This window comes from Homarus americanus, unplaced genomic scaffold (genome assembly GCF_018991925.1).
Source record: "Homarus americanus isolate GMGI-L3 unplaced genomic scaffold, GMGI_Hamer_2.0 scaffold8289, whole genome shotgun sequence".
Taxonomy (NCBI): Eukaryota; Metazoa; Arthropoda; class Malacostraca; order Decapoda; family Nephropidae; genus Homarus; species Homarus americanus.
The window spans coordinates 1,709-7,500 of record NW_024734576.1 but is presented as its reverse complement, the minus strand read 5'-3'; the positions used below and the strand labels follow the sequence as shown (position 1 = coordinate 7,500).

The 5,792-nt window shown below is 55.1% G+C and overlaps 1 non-coding gene and 1 pseudogene across 1 annotated transcript; both read right to left on the bottom strand.

The window, feature by feature from the left end:
* LOC121870298 overlaps positions 1-3,344 on the bottom strand; it is a 7,627-nt pseudogene extending 4,283 nt beyond the window's left edge.
* Positions 3,345-5,040: 1,696 nt separating this feature from the next.
* LOC121870295 lies at positions 5,041-5,204 on the bottom strand. Its single transcript, XR_006089693.1, has one exon. It is a non-coding gene; the product is annotated as a 5.8S ribosomal RNA (ribosomal RNA).
* Between the last annotated feature and the right edge of the window lie 588 nt (positions 5,205-5,792).

Below are 5,792 nucleotides of genomic sequence, written 5' to 3'. Positions count from 1 at the left end.
CGCCACTAGGAGCATTTCCTGTGTGGAGTAGGCAACCCGCCTGGCAGGCTCGAGGGTTTGATTGTAGGTCCCCTTGTGCATATAACGAGTGTGTTGGGTAAGTCCCACCGGAGTTGGGAATGTCCTTCCACACTCGCCACATGTGTGGTGTTGGGGAGCCGCGCATACCTGCTGCTCCTCTAGGGAGCAGCTTTTGAAGTGGACTGCACAGACTTTAGGGTCGCTAAGTGGCACTTGACATTTGCCACACCTGATTTCTAGAGTCGCTCGGTGCGAGGACCTGGTGTGGTTTGCGTATGCCTTAGCAGATCTAAAAGAGGCACCGCAAATTTCACACCGGATTTTGTCAAATGACCCCGCACCTTTATACTCCCGCCGTTTACCCGCACTTGGTTGAATTTCTTCACTTTGACATTCAGAGCACTGGGCAGAAATCACATTGCGTCAACATCCATCAAAGACCATCGCAATGCTTTGTTTTAATTAGACAGTCGGATTCCCCTGGTCCGTGCCAGTTCTGAGTTGATCGCTGGGCGCCAGCCGAAGTGGGATTGTAGTGAACCGAACGGCTCCGCCTCCCCCCCGCACCTCTTACTACAAGAGCTTTGGAGGGACGGCGAACACCGCCCGAGAACACGCCCACGCAGCCTAGCGCGTTCCACGGAAGGGCCGGAGGTACGCCGGTCCGAGCTCGGTTTAGAGAGGCGCTAGGCCACCGCAGCGCGCCCCGCAAGAGAGAGGAGCGCACATGTGCGACATCATCCCTCGCCGGACGAACCACGGTAGTTTGCCCTAACGTTCCTGGTCAGTCACCTCGCCCAGTCCTGCGCTCAACCCAGGCCCGCTTTCCCGCATTGCGCCCGACCGCCCGATCCTCAGAGCTAATCTCATCCCGGAAGCGGCGACTAATTTGCTGACTTCTTACCTACATTAGTCTATCGACCAGAGGCTGCTTACCTGGAGACCAGATGCGGTTATGGGTACGCACAGGCTCGAAAAAGCAGACGCCGCTGGAAACGAAGTTCCGCCACTGCCCGATAACCACCTCGCATTTTTTCACGGACCGGCGGTACCGGCTACAACCGTCTTACTAACGCCCTCTGAATGAGAGATTTCTAGGGCCACGGCGCCTTAAACAGAAAAGAGAACTTTTTCCCGACCACTGCTGCGGACGCGAAGGAGTTTCAGCGTTGTTAGACCTCTTCGCGGCATGTAGCATTCCCAAAGGGCGCATTACACACCCAAGCATAGGGTTCTAGGCCTGGTTACGGAATAAGTACTGCATTCCCTTTTCGCCACTCATCCTTTTGGCCTTTCACTTTGTTAGATCAGCAGGGCACTGAGGTAGATAGATAGATAGAACCCCTACTTAGTTCTTCTTCTTCTCCTCTGCTCGTGTTGCATTTGCCTCGAGAGTGGATCAGGCCTTAGCCCTGGGCTTAGGAGCGACTAACCCATGTCCAACTGATGTTCACATGGAACCCTTCTCCGCTTCGGTCATCAAGGGAGTCTCTCTCGAGTATTTGCTACTACCACCAAGATCTGCACCAGTGGCGGCTCCAGGCCGGCCCACGCGAAACCCTTCAGCGCTCACCACTGCGACCTTCCTACTCACCGGGGCTTCGAGACCTCGCCTTGAGAGCGAGGCCGGTAGTGCGCCCGGCGGTCGAGTATCGGGAGAATGCTTGAGCGCCATACCATTTTAAGGGCTAGTTGCTTCGGCAGGTGAGTTGTTACACACTCCTTAGCGGATTCCAACTTCCATGGCCACCGTCCTGCTGTCTATAGCAACCAACGCCTTTCAATGGGATCTGAATGAGCATTCATTTAGGCCCCTTAACTCGACGTTTGGTTCATCCCACAACGCCAGTTCTGCTTACCAAAAGTGGCCCACTAGATACTCAGATTAGTCGCCGGAGCTTCATCCCTACAAGCAAGCTCGGCATCTCACCCATTTAAAGTTTGAGAATATGTTGAGGACGTTTCGTCCCCAAGACCTCTAATCATTCGCTTTACCGGATGAAATTCACCCTGCGAGTTCCAGCTATCCTGAGGGAAACTTCGGAGGGAACCAGCTACTAGATGATTCGATTAGTCTTTCGCCCCTATACCCAGCTCCGACGATCGATTTGCACGTCAGAATCGCTACGGACCTCCACCAGAGTTTCCTCTGGCTTCATCCTGGCCAGGCATAGTTCACCATCTTTCGGGTCCCAACATATATGCTCATGGTACTTGCCGACTGCCCGCCCCGGTGCGCCTCCGCCGTTTACCGACGGCCCGCTTCCGGGGACGGACAGCACCGCGGCGTCTTGGCAAGTCCCGGGCCTGCGCCCCTCCCTCCCATGAGGGGAAATTAAACTTCGGCCATCGCCCTGACGACCTCCACCACACGCAACGTCCAGAGACGGGGGAAAGTATCTCACCCCGCTTGTCGCGGCGTGGGCGAGGCCGCAGGCAGCCGGTCAGGGATCGGCCCAAGACGCACCGGAGAGCCTGTTACAGCTGCCCCGGGCGCCCGTCACTTTCATTTCGCCTTTGTGTTTAGTGAGCCCATTGACTTGCACACATGTTAGACTCCTTGGTCCGTGTTTCAAGACGGGTCGGGTGGATCACCGACCTTTTGCACACCGCGAGAGCAAAACCGCCGCCGAAGCGGCGGCAAGCTCTTCTCGACGACCGTCTCAGGGCAGCCAGGACACCGGTGGTTCCCCCCGTCGCGCGGGTCTCCCCCCCAGACGAGCTGAGAGAGAGTCGGCGGCGAGGTACCATTCCGACTGGGCCTTCGACGTCCCCGGCAACGGGTCGCGGTGACCTACTACGAGGCGAAATACGCCCGCCGACGCCAGCGTGAGTGGGGGCACGCCCAAACATTTTTGTGTCGCTCAATTACAACACCCCACCCAGCCGACAGCCGACGAGCTGAACCCCCTCAGTTCGACCTTCGAGTTTCCACCCGTTTGGCTCTTAACGGTTTCACGTACTCTTGAACCGCTCTTCAATGTTCTTTTCAACTTTCCCTCACGGTACTTGTTCGCTATCGGTCTCGTGGTCATATTTAGCCTTAGATGGAGTTTACCACCTGCTTTGGGCTGCACTTTCAAGCAACCCGACTCTACAGAGAGGCCCTTTCCGACCGTCCCATCTGTACCCTCACGGGCGCCACCATACGGGCCTCTGGACCCTCTGAAACGCAACACCCCTCGTGCCCGAAGACATCGAGGTTATGCGCTGGGCTTTTCCCGGTTCAGTCGCCCTTACTAAGGGAATCCCTGTTGGTTTCTTTTCCTCCACTAATTAATATGCTTAAATTTGGCGGGTAGCTCTCTCCTACTACGAGGTCGATCGTGGTCTCATCATCCTTAGGGGGAACAAGTTCCCCAACCACGAAGCGGAAGACGCTCTGCCACCGACTTTCTTCACCACCGACATTACTACCACGTGCTGCTGCAAAAGACATACACAGGAAGGTTTGAGGGGCTTGTCGCGGGGGTACCAGCGGCCATGGCGCCGGCACTCCCACCCCTGACTCCGTTCCTTCTTATTCTTAAGACTGAGAGAGAGTAAGGAAGGTTTGAGGGGCTTGTCGCGAGGGTACCAGCGGCCATGGCGCCGGTATTCCCACCCCTGACTCCGTTCCTTCTTATTCTTAAGACAGAGAGAGAGAGAGAGAGAGAGGAAGGTTTGAGGGGCTTGTCGCGGGGGTACCAGCGGCCATGGCGCCGGTACTCCCACCCCTAACTCCGTTCCTTCTTATTCTTAAGACAGAGAGAGAGAGAGAGAGAGAGAGAGAGATAAAGGAAGGTTTGAGAGGCTTATCTCGGGGGTACCAGCGGCCATGGCGCCGGCACTCCCACCCCTGACTCCGTTCCTTCTTATTCTTCTTCTTCTTCTTCTGACAGAGAGAGGAAGGTTTGAGGGGCTTGTCGCGGGGGTACCAGCGGCCATGGCGCCGGCACTCCCACCCCTAACTCCGTTCCTTCTCATTCTCAACGAGCAGCTTAGGTGCTCGGCCCTCTCAGCAACATCAATAGTGGTAAATAGCCAATAGGAAAAGTGTTCCAGCAGAACATCTCTTCCAGAGTCATATACACAGTTTTAATGCATATACGCTCGTGTTCCGCCCTTACTCGGCCGCACCTTTGCCGCTTAAACTTTGACCTCTTTCCCCGTTCCCGCATGCCACAGCAGTGGCACTTGTTTATCCGGAGAAAGAGAGCGAGAGTCCCAGTATTAATTGGCGTGAGCGGCCTTTCCGGCTGCAGAACTAGTGCTCTATCCCGGCGAGCGCCGTTATGAGGCGCAACACCGTCTTTAATGCGTTTAGAGAGAACTCCCCCTGCCTCCCTCCCAGGCCTGTCATGAGATAGACGTGGACTCGTGGCGAACTCTCAAAGAGAACGCCCACACCGCGTCTGACCGTGGGAGAGGGTGGAGGAGCGCGTGAGGAAGAGCACGGCGTCACCCAAACATTCTCGTCCCGACGAGAGCAATTGTCATCTCTCTGCCTGCGCCACTACATGGTAGACTGCGGGCCCAGGCGCACTCATCAATTTAGGTTCCACTGCAATGCATGCCAAGCACTCTTTTCGAGGTGATAGACGAAATTCCGGCGGGGCTTACTTAAAAGATATCCGACCCGGTTTCGTTTCCTCTTCGTGGGATGGAGTGCTTCTTCTCCGAGAGAGAAGGAGGAGGACGTGTGCCTCTTAGAACATGTGCAGCATCAGCCATGAGTGGCCGACGGCCATTCGTGTCTCTGTGGACAGCAGGCAAAAGAGCGCCTCCAGTTATTTGCGAGGGCGACAACTGTCGTCCGGACGGGACACACACACATGTGTGTGTGCCCGGCTTTGTTGTGGTTGAATGTGGGTGCGCCAAGTCCATGGACTTGCTAGTGATAGGCTTGTTTTTAAGGGCACGCCTCGCGCAAGGCGCGGGCGATTAAGCCCCAAGGCGGAAGCTCGGTTCGGGTTATCCTCGTGTCGAGGAGACAGTCAGTAGGCACCGAACTCGCAGCAACCGATGGATGTATATTTCCGACCCTCGTAGAGGAGTGGCGGCGACAAGCTCATATGGCTGCCGCCGCCGCAATATGCGTTCAACTTGTCGATGTATCTGGTATTCTTGCGATTCACATACCGACACGCGGTTTGCTGCGGTCTTCATCAACCCACGAGCCGAGTGATCCCCCGTTAAGAGTTGTGTATTTGCCATTTGGTCTTTTTGCGACTAACCATCACAGGTCGAGTCTCAATGAAAGGGTTTGACAGACATCGCCCAAGTTTGTGGTTTGGTTTTGGCCGGACGGCTTGTTGTTGTTTTTTGACACTTGAATTTCACTCTTTTTGGGTCAAGAGGCTTATTCGCCGGTAGTAAGGAACGGACGGGCAGCCGTCCAAAGCCCCGTCCGTCCTCCTCCGGTCTTCGCGCTCTCGCTCGAGTGTGGTCCACCCACAGCGTGGTACCTATTTTTGGTGCGGGGGCCGGGATTGTCCTCTTTCGCTGCTGGAGTTGCCAGAGCCATGGCCCCCAGTTTTTATGCTTCTAGGCCACCCTCTGTGCGATGTGTTGTTGTTTTTCTCATTTAGTTGGTTTATTATGGGATCCTGTTCTTGTTGGATTTTTTTCCCATATTGCATTTGCTTGGGTGTATATTCTAGTGTTGAGTGGGTCTATACCGTGTTCTGTGAGTATGTCTTGTACTGTTTGTGTGTATGGTGGTTGGTGTTTTGCCGCTCTTCTGAGGGCTATATTTTGCACTGCTTGAAATTTAAGTTTGTTTGTTCTTG